We start from the raw sequence: 14,684 nt of genomic DNA, 5'->3' as shown, positions 1-14,684 counted from the left end.
CCAACATGTAGCCCCTCGCCTGCCCTATCCGTTTCTGTGTCGTTCCCATCACTTTCTTGAATTGCCCCGATTTTCACAAATGAAAACCTTAGCGAGCATCGGCGATATACAAAAATGCTCGAGTCGCCCATTGACTTCAATGGGGTTCGTTACTTGAAACGAACCCTCGAGCATCGCAAAAAATTCGTCTCGAGTAACGAGCACCCGAGCATTTTGGTGCTCACTCATCTCTAGCGATCACACATAAAATACGCTCATGTGAATGAACCCATTGAAATCAATAGATTCTATTCAGTTCATATTACGCGCACATAAAATGCACACGTGATACGCTTGTGTGAATGAGCCCAAATATTTTGATTAAAAAAGCTTGTAGATCATTTCCATAGCATACAGTAGATACATATACAGTATAGCACACAATCACCTGCCTTACCTACAGGGTACAGATTTCTACCATACAATGAGGCATATAACGTGTAGATTGTTGTCCAGGACAAATCATCAGTTCATGGTGGGGCATTTTCATACATAGATGCACTATCCTACCAAAAGTAATTGGACACCTGAGCAAGAATCAAAAGTTGTATTTAATTACATATGTTAGTGGGGACTCCTGGTGACATCAGATACTCCTTGCGGTGTACTTTCTACTAATATCCGATACACTTCAGCTGGTATTTCCTTCCATTCACCCTGCAAACGTCAGGCGAATTCTCTCAAAGAAGATGGATGCTGTTCATTAGTGATGAGCGAGCATGCTCGCTAAGGGCAGTTGCTCGATCGAGCATTGCCCTTAGCGAGTACCTGCCCGCTCGGAAGAAAAGATTCGGCTGCCGGCGGCGGGCAGGGAGCTGCGGGGGTAGAGCGGGGAGATCTCTCTCTCTCCCTCTCTCCCCCCCGTTCCCCCCTGCTGACTGCCGCAACTCACCTGTCACCCGCGCCGGCAGCCGAACCTTTTCTCCCGAGTGGGGAGATACTCGCTAAGGACAATGCTCGATCGAGTAATTGTCCTTAGCGAGTATGCTCGCACATCTCTACTGTTCATATTTCCTGACCCGATGTTCCAGTTCATCCCAAAGATGTTCAGTAGGGTTCAGGTGGGGACTCATATCCTGAAACCAGCGTAAAACAGCATGGGACTTGTGACAAAGCGCGTTGTCTTCTTGGAAGTATTGCGGACAATTCCCAGAGATTTGCCACATTGTTGGCAGCGCATTATTGTCTAGAATGTCAAGGTACACCTCCATGTTTATGGTTTTTGTCACTACAACTAACGGATTGAGACCATAACAGATACTTAACTGTTGGTACAACATCTCAGGCAAAAAGCGTTCCCTAGGCTCCTCCACATCCAGGTATGTCCATCTCATTTGAAGATGAAGTATCGTGATTCGTCACGCCATAGAACGTTCTTTCATAGCTCAACTGTCCAATAATGACTCTCCTTGCACCATTGTAGACAGGCATAACCCATATAGCCAATAGCTTGCAGTTTCGGTCACAAACTATAGCTGACACCTCAAACGGTCTGCATCTTGTGACATGGTCTAAGGCATGCGACCAAGGTGGCCAACCAGAATTTTTCTTTTTTTCTGGACAACATATCCAAAAATATTACGGACCACTAACATTTTTTACGGGCACATTGTGTAAAAGCATAAATGATGAAGATTACAAGTGATATATGAATAAGATCAAATACTGATATTAACTCATTATTAGCATTTACTGTGAACTGTAAAACAATGATAATGACATTTATAGTAACCAGCTCAAGTATCAACACCCACAAAAAATCAAAATGCATTTTTTTCCCACAAACACTGAAAAAAGTGCCTCATGTCCACGGGCTAAATATGATTTAGGATCCGCAGCGGATCACCCGCATGCGGATCCGCATTCCATAGGGATACATTGACCACCGGCGGGTAGATAAATACCCGCGGATGGTCAATAAAAGGGAATTTAAAAAAAAAAAATGGAGCATGAAAAAATCTGGACCATGCTCCATTTTCGTGCGGGTCTCCCGCGGGGACGGCTCCCGCAGGCTTCTATTGAAGCCTATGGAAGCCGTCCGGATCCGCGGGAGACCAAAATCAGCATATACTCACCCGCTCCGGATCTTCCCTTCGCCGCGGCTTCATCTTCTCTCCGTCGCGGCTGGATCTTTTTTCTTCGGGCCGGCGCATGCGCGTGGCACGCAACCAGCGTGCCGTGCACATCAGCCGGGCCGAAGAAAGAAGATCCGGCCGTGACGGAGAGAAGCTGAAGCCGCGGCAAAGGGAAGATCCGGAGCGTACAAGAGGTGAGTTAATTCTTATTTATTCTCATTTTCAGCCCTCATGTCCGCGGGGCAGGAGGGACCCGCTGCGGATTCTGCATGGAGAATCCGTAGCGGGCCTGATTTTCCCAGTGGACATGAGGCCTAAGAATTAAAATCCGCAGCAGATTTTAACTCTTCTCGTGCACGCGGATCCGCACCCCATAGGGATGCATTGATCACCCGCGGGTAGATAAATACCCGCGGATGGTCAATAAAAGTGAATTTTAAAAAGATGGAGCATGAAAAAATCTGGACCATGCTCCATTTTCGTGCGGGTCTCCCGCGGGCTTCTATTGAAGCCTATGAAAGCCGTCCGGATCCGCGGGAGACAAAAATCGGATTTTACTCACCTGCTCCGGTTCTTCTCTTCGCCGCGGCGTCATCTTCTCTGCGTCGCAGCCGGATTTTTTTTCTTTGGGCCGGCGCATGCGTGGGGCACGCAACTGACGTGTCCTGCGCATCCGCCGAGCCAAAGAAAGAAGATCCGACCACGACGCAGAGAAGATGACGCCGCGGCGAAAAGAAGATCCGGAGCAGGCGAGAGGTGAGTTAATTCTTATTTATTCTCATTTTCAGCGCTCATGTCCGCAGGGCAGGAGGGACCCGCTACGGATTCTACATGGAGAATCCGGAGCGGGCCTGATTATCCCCGTGGACAGGGTGCATTCACATGATTGTATATCGGCTGGTTGTATTTTCACACCCAGCCGATATATGGCGTCCTTCTCTGCAGGGGGAGAAGGCTGAAAGAGCCGGGAGCAGTGATCTGAGCTCCCGCCTCCTCTCCACCCCCTCTCCGCCCCTCGCCACTATTTGCAATGGGAGAGGATGGAGCTAAGATTCCGGGCATAGCTTCGCCCCCTCTCATTGCAAATAGTGGCGAGGGGCGGAGAGGGGGCGGGAGCTCAGTGCACTTCTTCCGGCTCATCCAGCTTCCTCCCGCTGCAGGCATATTTGGTATTTCAGCCGCACTTCAGTAGCGGTGAGCGATTCCAGCGACCTGATTGGTTGTTGGGTAAACACCCCCCTTTGGAGATGTGCACGAGTGCTACTTCACAAGACCACTGGGGGGGGGGTTTAGGATTGGGCTTAGTTGCCGACCCTCCTACGGCCCTGCTGCTGTTTAGTTAACGGGCCGGCCACTCGTGCACATCTCCAAAGGGGTGTGTGCAACCCAAGAACCAATCAGGTCGCAGGAATCGCTCACCGCTACTGAAGTGCGGCTGAAATACCAAATATGCCCCCTGCAGAGAGACACCGTATATCAGCTGGGCGTGAAAACCCAGCCAATATACGATCGTGTGAATGCACCCTTCTAGTTACGGACTGTCCAAGACTTTCTGCATGGTTGGCATGCTAATAAGACACAATCCATTTTATTGATAGGGGTGTCCAAATACTTTTAGTAGGATAGTGTATGTCCCACAGCTGGAACATCTCCACAATGACATCCAGAAGACATTATTTTAATGAATGACCCTCAGTGTCCTTATTGCAGCCCGTACAAGATCTATATGAGCTCCTGTATGTGTGTAATGTGCAGCAGGAACTGATCCCTTTACATCAGCCTCTGGATATTGAGCTCTACTGCTGAAGGTGGGAAGATTGTCCCCCCGCGGCCTCCGTCTCTCTAGCTTGTTGCAGATACAGCTGTGTGGGAGAAGGAGGAGGAGAGAAGCTCTGCTGTCCGCCCAGCACAAGGCAGCAGGAGGAGGGGAGCAGCCGGCCGGGGGACCCCGCATCTGTACAGGTACAGGGGGGACACTGCACCAGACGTGGGGGGAGGGGGCAATCACTGCACTCCCACTGCAGCTCCATCCTTTCAGGATCCTATAGACATTTCCATAGATGGCATCCCCATTATAGCAATGCGGCAGCTGCATCAAGCTTTTCCCATAAGGCGGTTTAGTAAAGTGTGGTGTTGAATGGGTTAATAATGGCTGTCTATAGATCTGCAGTGAGAGCCTGCTACTGTCAGGGCTAATAATTATTTACCTATGGATCCTATCGGGCAGACTTATATGATGAGCTATTGAAAAACAGAGCTTATTTTAGATGTCCTGCAGCCTGGCAAGCAAAAGGTTAATAATTGTGTGCATCACTGATGGTTGCAATCAGTGGGCCTATGTGGGTCCTCTGCACTGCAGCAGTGAGTGGGTTAATAATTATCTGGCCAATCCATCTAATCATCATTTCTAATCACATTGTCTTCCAATCTCCTGCACTAATGGGGCTCAGATCTAAGGTTGGGACATCGAAAACCGACATCGCTAATGCTTTAGCGATACTTCTCATCGATATTGTTATGTCCGATATATCGGTAACAGCTATTAGTTTAAGGCGTAATAATATCGATTTATTTTTTTTTTGTAAAGAAGGAACGTGTCTTGTGGTCTAGTGACTATATGTTCTTTCTTTACATTCCGCCCTTTCCTTTGTGTTGGGACAGGATGTAGTTTTGCTCGACGCACTAATAAACTTATAAACAAGTTCTAGAAACTTTTGGAAAGTGTGAGCTGACTCTGTCACCAATAAGGTTTGCTCCAGGCAAAACAACTCTCAGACAAAGTGGGGTCTTAGGACGCTTGCAGACGGGTGGGTCTGATCCGGCTGCGAGGATTCTCGCCGCGGGACGTGACCCGAGCGCCTGCAGAGAGCGGCGTGTACTCACCCGCGGCTCTGGCTGTTTGATATGCCAACTTGCCGGGCAGCCGGCGCATGTGCAGGCCGGAGCCAGCGGCCGGGCAGTGACGTTTCTGTGCGGGGCTCTGCAAGCACCGCACAAAATAGAGCATGCCGCGGTTTGTTTTCTGCGCGGCCGTCTGCCTAGGATTGCGTTTGCTAACGCAATCCCATGGCAGCTTCCAAGGGCGGAAATTCCGCGGGAAATCCCGCCGTGGAATTTCCGCCCGTCTGCAGGCGGCCTTAGGCCCCTTTTCCACATGCGTTTTTTCATCGTGTTAGAAGCAGGCTCTGAGCGCTTGCGTCTAACACGATGGCTGTGAGCAATGCTTTCTAAATGAAAGCATTTCCACATGCAGATGGAGGGCTGCGCTAAACGCACAAAGGTCGCGTCCAGCATCTAATGCGAATGCGGTGCCCATTAGAATTGCCTTCAGGGCACTGCGTTCGCATTACTGGGCCCTGCATTGTTTACAAGTTGCCATGGAAACCTCTGGGCGGGAGTTCTACATATAGACCTGCTCAGTCAGTCCTTCTTTGCCAGTGTTTGGTTTTGATTTCGTTCTGCCGACACCCGCTCTCATTGACCTGACTTTTAGTGTTCTGACTTCTGCTTGACTCTGACTTTGCCTCTGGTTCATCCCTCTGTACTGCGCACGTGCTTTCTGGTTCTGACCCGGCCTGTTTTGACAATTCCTTGGTTGCTGTTGCGTTCTGTCAGCTATTCAGGTTCCCACCAGTCTGTTTCCCTGTCCCTCCTTCCTGGGGTCCCTGACACTAGTGCAGCGCAGGGACCATCGCCCAGAAAGTATAACATAGTAATAGAGCAGCATCAAAAGTACAAAAAACCTCCAGAAAGCAGTAGAATCCTCTCACCGATTTTCTTTCTTTATTGCCACGACTTTGCATACAGAAGCAACGTTTCGCCTGAACGCAGTCAGTCTTTTTCAAGCCGATGACAAAATGAGCATATATCCCCATATTTATATAAAACACATATACACCACCACCAATCAAAATTGGATCATTACTAGAGATGAGCGAACGTGTTCGGCTCCGCCCCTTTTCGCCCGAACACCGAACTTTGCGAGCAATTCCGTGCTCGGGCGAAAAAAGTTCGGGGGTCGCCGTGGCAGCGCGGGGGGGTGCGGCGGGGAGTGGGGGGGAGAGGGAGAGAGAGAGGGCTCCCCCCTGTTCCCCGCTGCTGCCGCCCGCGCCGCCGCGCCTCTCCCCGCCCCCCCGAAGCTTTACGCGCGGACACTGAAGTCCTCGGCAAAGCCGGTGTCCGGGTGCGTAAGTGTTCGTTAAGAACACGTTCGCTCATCTCTAATCATTACCATAACAATTACCCTCAGGTGAAGGGCATCCACTCTGCTGTGCCTCCGATCCATAACAGCTGCGTCTCTAATCCATTCTGGGTACACCATGTTCATAGTGGACACATGGCACTGTCCGGCGTCTGTATCCTGCTGCTGCGCAAGCATATGCCTGGACAAGCCCATTCACTGGCAAGTAGCCGCCACGACCGACCACCAGAGTGGGGAAACCTTGGACAGACGCCAGCCCGGGCCCCCGCACCCTGGTGGTAACCCCGATTCTAACACATTGCTGACACTCAAACATCTAATGAGCGCATATGTGATATTGCTGTGACTTTCTTGCGACAATATCGCACTCGCCCTTGTGAAACTAGCCTTAGGGCTCATTCACTTGACTGTATCCATAAAACACTGCAGGAGTCCTGCGGCGTTGTACCGGTCTGTGTAAGCCGGCAGTGTGCACTGTGCATGACCGCGTATCACACGCGCAGTGTAACTTTGTATTTGTTTTTTTAAATTCCTCCTCTATTTCATAGCGGGTTTGCTTCTGAATCACCGCCCAGACGCAAAGTATTGCATATGGACCGTTTTGCATACGCTGCCCATACAAAAGTAAAGGGTCACGCTGCGTGGCAGGCTGAAATCTTTTTCTCGCGTGTATCTACACGGTACTGTGAGCAGATCGATGAAAGTCCATTTACTTTCATTGACTCTGTTCACAACGTTTCATGGGGCCGTGCAACGCACATGTAATATGTGCCGAAAATACGGTCGTGTGAATAATAATAACAATAAATAATAAACTTTATTTGTATAGCGCCAACATATTCCGCAGCGTGAATGAGCTCTTACAAGGAGAAGAAGCCCTGACAAGTAAACACTGCCACAATTCTGGCAGGTGCTGGATTTAAGGAGTCAATAGGACGAATAGAGTAGCGGATGTAGCAATCGAGAGAGTTTACAGTTTCTATGATCATTTCTGCCTTTTCTTGTGCGTAGCGCTCTAAAAGGCTCTTTGGGACCTTTCGCAGTGGGGAATATTTACACTGGGATGCAGCAGAATTTCCCGCTGCAGAATTCTGCACCAAAATCCGCATGGAGCCCTGCATAGTTTGGTGCAGAATTTACCAGGACTTGGTGGCACGGAATTTAAAAAATTTCACCCCTGTGAAAGACCCCTATGGCTTCTTCATGCTGTACCTAAAGAATTGACGTGCCAAATTTCATGTTTGTACGACACCTGGAAGTTAGAGAATCAGTGGTGAGTCATTCAGTCACTGAGGGCTTTCACGATAGATAGATACCACTGTCCCGTACCAGGCTATGTTGGTATAATTACTAGTGGACACTACTGTATGTAATACTACATGTCACACATAATATAGTTTCTAGCAGCTGTCAGATTCCATTCATGTAGTTTCCATGGCTGATGATTGGCTCTCATCTTGACTTTTTTTTCATGATATCTGGCATTTACGTATTTTCCAAATTGTTTTGCAAGGGCAGTTAATGGTGATGTAAATGACCTTGCCTCGTAACTGATGATATGACACTTGACTGGCGTCTGTAAGACGATTGGGAGAATCTTTATGCACATACATGAGTTAGCTCTTTAGTGGGGTCAGTAATATACCACAAAGTGGGGAAGGAGACCTTTGTGAGTGCTTTTACCGACACCCCATTCCCCGTTTCTTGTCTTATGCTACATGAGCCATTTTATTATTGTGATCCTGCTACTAAAATGACAATTAAGAGACCCTCTGGTCCTGGAGAAACAAAGTTGGCCGCATCGTTTGTCTGACTGCCTGATGCACACTATACATTGGTAGTCTTAAAATGCTACATGCTGCTCTGACTGGTCAGCAATGCTCCTGTGGGCAGCATTATCCAATCAAAGCAGCATGTAGTGTGCCAGACTAATGATGCATACTAACGCATAGTGTACATTGGGGTGATGGGGGTGTAAGGGCGTTAGAAGGGAGGCCACAGAGGAGAATGTTGCAGGAGTCTAGACGGGAGATGATGAGGGCATGCACTACCATTTTTGTTAACTTGGGTGTTACAGGAAGATTGTATCTGAGAGATAGTTTGAGCTGATGGTGGCAGGAGGTAGCGTGGGCTTGTATGTGCAGTTTAAAGGAGAGGGCAGAGTCGAATGTAACACTGAGATAACGGACTTGTGGAACTGGTGAGAGTATGGCGTCATTGATAGTGATGGATAGATCTGTTGAGAGTGCAGTGGGGGAAAGATGATCAGTTTTTTTCTATGTAAAACTTTAGGAAGCAAGAAAAGGAGGGGGATATAGATAATGGACTGTCTGGAATTCTGGATAGCAGAGAGGTAAGATTTGGGCCCCAGAAGTAGATGAGTGTCATTCACATAAAGGTATTGCTGAAAGCCATGGAATTGTATGAGCTCTCCTAGACCATGGGTATAGATATAGAAGAGATGGGGCCTTATAGCAAAAACTTAAATGGGTCCTCTATTATGGTGTCCAATTTTGCCACCCAGGACAGTAGGGCTTAATGTTTGGTTCTTGCCCCATGTGTTTTCAATTGGTCCTTGAGCAAATTGTCCACCTTCTTGTTTGCTAACAAGTTTCTCTTTGGAGGAAGGTCCTGCATATGATCTTGCTATCTAGTAGACAAATGGATAAGGCAATCATAGGTGGGACCCCGTAGCAGTTGCATTGTCTGTCTTTATGGTACATAGACCCTTGATCTTAGTACAGAGCCTTGAGGGACACCAACAGGGAGCGAGGCTGAGGATGTGGCGTGTGAGTGGGAGGAGATCCAGGAAAAGGTCCAGTTTGTGATGCCAAAGGAGGCTAAAGTTGCCCTTTCACAGTGGTGACTTTAGAGTAAAAGATTCAATTTTTATTAGAAAATTATTAAAATATACACGTAGGGGCACAACATATAAAACAAAACAAAAAAAGTATATAAAGGGCATGGTGTAAACCATCCAACCACACCGTCACTAAAGGTAAGTGTCCAATCACACAATTATGTATGTGGGTTAGAGATGAGCGAACGTACTCGGATAAGCACTACTCGTCCGAGTAATGTGCCTTATCCGAGTACCGCTGTACTCGTCTTGAAAGATTCGGGACGCGCTGCGGAGCGGGGAGCTGCAGGGGAGAGCGGGGAGGAACGGAGGGGAGATCTTTCTCTCCTTCTCTCCCGCCCGCTCTGCCCCGCTCCCCACTGCGACTCACCTGTCAGCAGCGGAGCGTCCCGAATCTTTCAAGACGAGTACAGCGGTACTCGGATAAGGCACATTACTCGGACGAGTAGTGCTTATCCGAGTACGTTCGCTCATCTCTAATGTGGGTGTTTATAATGTCTGGTCACCAACGACCACAGGGTTTCTTGTCCTGCTTATTGTCAGTTGGACATGGAGCAGAAACTTGATTGTGTATTAGCACTCCGGATGTAGAAGATTTGATTATTCCCGGTTGCTAATTCTTGATATTATGTGACCCACACACTATGAGTAGATTCAATTTTAGTGACTCATGTACGCGTTTCTTCACAATTTTTTCTGAGGAGGATTGGAGGTACTCAGCCGATTCCTATAGATAGAGAGTCGGAATTGGTCTTAACCATAAGGAGCATCTCACGAGGTTTCTAAAGTTGTATCATGAAAACCTCCATGAGAGAGCCTCCCAAAGAAATAAAGCAACCTCCCCTTTATTCGTAAGGGTCGTTTCAAGGATACTCAACCCAAAAGATTCAAATTCCCTTTTTCTTATATTATTGCTCGTTGATTTGCTGCTCGACGCGTTTCACCACTTAAATTTGCGTGGATCATCAGGAGCATTACGTGTTGGGATTGAACAATATAGACGATATTATGGGGTCTCAATAGACCAATTGATAAAGAAACGAGTATCCTAATCTTAAGAGGACCAGTTATCTCAGCAGATTAATCAGGGCTCCCATATCACCCAGAGTGAGATTTTTAATCCCCAGATGTCTCACACTAGCGTGAACATGGATGTGGGATTTGCCAGAGGTAACGTATCCAGATGGCACTAAGTGACATTCAGTGCAGATATCTATCGTGGGGTCTGAGACGGGAGCTTATCAGGATATGCTCAGTCCTCCAACACTCACAGGGATTAGATATAGAAATACGATAGTATCCTGTGAGATGATTAGAGTAATACTGAGTAATCCGTCTCCGTTTAGGAACGAGACAGCCGGCTAGTCCATGCGATATGCATAATGGAGCACTATGCCGATGTGTCAGGGGTATTTGTACTTGTGCCTATGCAGGACACATGTCTCCAAAAGGGGGATAAGTACAAACCCCCTTGTCCCTCCGTAGTATACCCCCGATTAAAGTCTGCTTCTCCTTCTACAATCACAAAAGTGAACTAGTGAATTACTAGCTCACTTCGTGTAGAAGTTTGTCTAAAGATACCCGCCCGAGTTTCTTTTCCCAGAGTGTCAAAATTGACAGAAGAGAAGGATGGATACAAGATAAAAATAACAAAGCTGGTGTCCGTAGCCCAGATGGTAGGCTAGGGAATGAGCTCTGAATGCAAGATGCTTGCCTTATATAGTCCAAGTCCATCCTCCAAGAGGGTGTGATCCACCTGTCCACCTATCAGAAGAGAATACGCCCCTTTGTTTACATATCATGTGTGTAAGATGGATTAGTTTGTTCATAACGACCTTCACATAAGTCTAATTCCGGATAGGGGGCCTAAACGTCAATTAGGTATAAATGGTATTGTGTCATGATTGCGATCGTCCATTCCGGTGCATCGATCGGTGCGGACTGTGCCTCTGGTGACACGGTCCGTGGGAGGGGTCAGAGGGGGCCCGTCATATGCTCCACACCTCCCTAATGTCAGGAGACCAATGGGGGTGCCGTTACAGGTCCGGGGGGGTGTCAACCTCATGACACGTGTCATGGAGCCAATGGGACCCATAGCAGCGCCGGAAGGTGTGTCCGCCTCACAACCATGACGCTCACACAGTCGCCGTGTCATTGCATCACGGCGCACGGTATAATAGCCGAGGGAGCGCATCGGAGCCCCCGCCTCATATCGTGGGCCGCAACGCTCATATGTGTCCGTGTATTCGGGCGTCCATTGGTGGTCCATGGAACGCATCCATTCTCTGTGTGAAGCCGCCTATCAGGACCCATATTAGCATAGCGTCATGACATTTTTGTTTACAGAGACGTGGTCACTTAGGGTACCTATAATAGAATGCACTAAGTGACCGTTTAGGTCACCGGGACCGGTCCGTAGTGGGATATCAAGATCCCTATGTTGAAGGGACAATCGATAGACTCCACAAATAGTAGATGTGGCACTCGGAGCTAAAATGGGTTGACAGAGGGATTGTCAACTAAGATTATTCATATTAAAGGGGTTGTCCCGAGGCAGCAAGTGGGTCTATACACTTCTGTATGGCCATATTAATGCACTTTGTAATGTACATTGTGCATTAATTATGAGCCATACAGAAGTTATAAAAAGTTTTATACTTACCTGCTCCGTTGCTAGCGTCCTCGTTCCCATGGAGCCCGACTAATTTTCGGCCTCCGATGGCCAAATTAGCCGCGCTTGCGCAGTCCGGGTCTTCTGTAATCTTCTATGGAGCCGCTCGTGCCAGAGAGCGGCTCCGTGTAGCTCCGCCCCGTCACGTGCCGATTCCAGCCAATCAGGAGGCTGGAATCGGCAGTGGACCGCACAGAAGAGCTGCGGTCCACGAAGACAGAGGATCCCGGCGGCCATCTTCAGCGGTAAGTATTGAAGTCACCGGAGCGCGGGGATTAAGGTAAGCGCTCCGGTAAACTTCCTTTACTTCCCTGCATCGGGGTTGTCTCGCGCCGAACGGGGGGGGGTTGAAAAAAAAAAAAACCCGTTTCGGCGCGGGACAACCCCTTTAAAGTCACTCCATGGAAAAAGACCCCGTATCAGGTATTGTTTACTTCAAGTTGGTCCTCTTCAATAATGCAGTAATAGATATTACATGTTTGTTTGGTTTTACATTTGTGACCCGAAGGGATTTCAGGTGAGTATGATAGATTATTGATTCAAACCATAAAGATACTAATGGATAAGGTGATAAACACCATAGGATTTACTGAGGGTGGATGATAGACCATCACATGTGGTCTAATGTATTTATATTGCATGACAACCATGGATGGGGGTTTCTTCAGAAATATAATTTTAGACACGAAAACAGGGGAAGTGCTGGGGACCTATTTGTTAGATAAAGCAATTGAATGAAAGAATTTCATTTAAGCCAACTGGTTGTGTGGTTTCACACCGGAAAATCCAATTAGCCTCTTTGCGAAGTAATAGACTGTCAGGGTTGCCACCTCTGCCATCCGATCTGATTATTTCGATCCCTTGGAATGCTAAGCATTCGGCGTTTCCATTATGTTGTTCCCACACATGCCTTGCTACGGAGGTGATCTCTTTCCTCCCTACATTCCCGATATGACCAAGTATTCTCCGTCGCAGTTGTTGACGTGTTTTTCCGATATACTGTTTTTTACAACTGCATGTAATCAAATAGACTACATTGGTCGACAGACAATTGATGAAGTCGCGTATGTCGTATTTCTTGCCTGTAGCGCTTGCAGTGAAGGAATTGCCTTTCAGAATGTATTTACACGCCAAGCATTTAGAGCATTTAAAGGTCCCGGTTGGAATTGAACGTGAGAGCCAGTTCTTGCAGGAAGTTGTCGGTTTAAGATGACTTTTAACCACGTGGTCGCGAATGTTCCGGCCACGTCTGTAAGTAATTTTGGGAAGATCAGAAATGTACTCTTTGATATCGGCATCTTTTTGAAGAACTTCCCAATAAGACTTTAGGATATTGAAAATCTCTTGGTGTCCAGTATCCTAGGTGCCAATAATCCTAATTACATTTTTATTGTCTGGCCGTTGTTTTGGAATGAGAAGAGAGCTCCTTTCGCATATGCGAGCATGTTGTTCAGCTGCATTCAAGATTTCAGCAGGGTATTTGCGTCGTTGGAACCTCTTGTGGAGTTTATCACATTCCTTATTGAAGCAAATGTCGTCAGAACAGTTGCGTCTCGCTCTTAAGAACTGGCCCTTAGGGATGCCTCGTCGTAGAGGAAAAGGGTGGTAGCTGTCCCACGCTAAGAGGCTATTGGTGGCGGTTTGTTTACGGTATAGATCGCTCGTGAGTTTGCCATCTGCTTCGATTTTGATACAGATATCCAAAAATGTCATCGTATTTTTATCTATTGCTGCTGTAAAACGTAAGTTTAAATCATTATCATTGAGCCAAATCACGAACTCATCAAAGAGCAGCTTCGTGCCGGTCCACAGTATTAGGATGTCATCGATGTATCTAATCCATGTGAGGATATATGTGGACCATGGCATGTCGCTGGAAAAAATGATTTTCTCTTCCCACCAGCCCAGGAGCAAGTTGGCGTAAGTGGGGGCACAAGAGGTCCCCATCGCGGTGCCCCTGAGCTGGTGGAAAAATTTTCTGTTGAAGAGAAAATAATTGTGTGTTAGAATGAAACTTAATAATTCCAATACGAACTCACTATGCTGCTGTAGATGTCGGCCTCTTTGAGTTAGAAAATGTGAGATGGCTTTCAGTCCTATGTTGTGGGGAATCGAACTGTACAGAGCCTCAACGTCGAGGCTCGCTATCATTGTTTCCGGACCCACCACTATTCCCTCTATCTGACGCAGGACATCCATTGTGTCCTGCGCAAATGAGGGAAGGGATGACACAAATGGTCTAAGGACCTTGTCTAGATACCTGCTGGCATTCTGTGTTAGATTATCAATGCCAGACACGATGGGTCGTCCTTTTAGGGGGTTCGTCCCCTTATGTATTTTTGGCAAAGTGTAAAAAGTGGCCAGTCTCGGTGTGTCCACGGTCATGAATTTCAACTCACGTTCATTTATGAGTTTAGATTCTTTAGCTGTCATGAGGATTTGGTCTAATATATGTTTGAATTTATCCGTAGGATCTTCTTCCAGAACAGCATATGTGGTTGCATCATCAAGAATGTCGGTACACATCTTGATGTAGCTGTCTCTATCTAGTATGACCACATTGCCGCCTTTATCGGACGGTTTGATAATGATGTCCTCATTATTTTCTAGGGCTTTCAGGGCCTTCTTTTTGTTTAGGGTCATATTGTATTTTTTTATATTGGAAGTTTGAATTTTTTTTATATCTCTTAGTACCAAATTCTCAAAGATATCTAACTCAGGACAACTCATTGTGGGAGGGTGAGATCTGTTTATTGGCCTACAGTCAGTGTAAATAATTGGTCCAGACGAATCTTCCTCCAAGCTTTGGAGGTCCCTGATTGCGGGGAATCTTTTACT

General features: G+C 47.3%; 2 protein-coding genes across 2 annotated transcripts in view; one reads left to right on the top strand and one right to left on the bottom strand.

Moving 5' to 3' along the window:
- The window catches only part of CCDC27 (coiled-coil domain containing 27), an 88,682-nt gene that overhangs the window by 66,633 nt on the left and 7,365 nt on the right, over positions 1–14,684 (bottom strand). The gene's annotated exons all lie outside the window — the stretch shown is intronic.
- Positions 3,885–14,684, top strand: part of LOC136632423 (zinc finger BED domain-containing protein 6-like) — a 41,446-nt gene continuing 30,646 nt past the window's right edge. Inside the window, exon 1 of the mRNA XM_066607286.1 lies at positions 3,885–4,076. The gene's annotated coding sequence lies outside the window, so the exon portion shown is untranslated. The remainder of the gene's footprint in view (positions 4,077–14,684) is intronic.

Source organism: Eleutherodactylus coqui, chromosome 6 (assembly GCF_035609145.1).
Source record: "Eleutherodactylus coqui strain aEleCoq1 chromosome 6, aEleCoq1.hap1, whole genome shotgun sequence".
NCBI classification, from domain to species: domain Eukaryota; kingdom Metazoa; phylum Chordata; class Amphibia; order Anura; family Eleutherodactylidae; genus Eleutherodactylus; species Eleutherodactylus coqui.
Note: the sequence above shows the minus strand (reverse complement) of the source record. Positions and strands in the feature narration are given on the sequence as shown.